Raw genomic sequence first — 720 nt, 5'->3', positions numbered from 1 at the left:
TGGATCATACTATGGAGTATAATGGGTCAAAATATACAGATGTTCAGTATTGTGCACAGAGCAAAGCCAAATCATGAAACATATGGATTTAAAAAAAAATGACAACGTATTACTTTATTTTAAAAGTACCAGACTACAACAAATGCTCAAACCATTTGCTGTCTGGCAAGCTTCAATGTGTTGAATGATGCTGTGGCATTCCTTAAATTTTTTTTTCTTGGATATTTTTTCTTGGATTATTTTAGCACCTTCATCATTTAAGTTCCTTTACAGTGTAAGGGTCCTCTGATCTCTGATTGCATGTCTCTCAAATCCTTTGTTATGGGCACAACTGATAAGGCTCAGAATATGCCGTTAAGCATGCTGCTCTCACTCCCCTTGTGGCGTGCCATCAGAATCTGACCTATCACTATATACTAGGCTTTATGGCATCTATCAGTTTGACATATAGTCCACCTAACTGATCAGTCAATCAGCAATCGACATACATTTATTAGTGGTACTTGGCACTGAGGATACAAAGATAAAAGTGATATAGTTCCTGCCCTCAAGGAGGTTATATTCTTCTGGAGAACACAATAGATAAGCAAATATATAAAAAATGAAGTCCAATAAGTAAAGACATCAGGAAATGATTCTTGAAGGAGATTTCAGGAGATTCTTCTTCAGGCACACACACACACACACACACACACACACACACACACACACACACACAGC

Source organism: Petaurus breviceps, unplaced genomic scaffold (assembly GCF_028583685.1).
Source record: "Petaurus breviceps papuanus isolate PSGF00001 unplaced genomic scaffold, PetGlider_PUasm1.0 187, whole genome shotgun sequence".
Classification (NCBI taxonomy): Eukaryota; Metazoa; Chordata; class Mammalia; order Diprotodontia; family Petauridae; genus Petaurus; species Petaurus breviceps.
Note: the sequence above shows the minus strand (reverse complement) of the source record.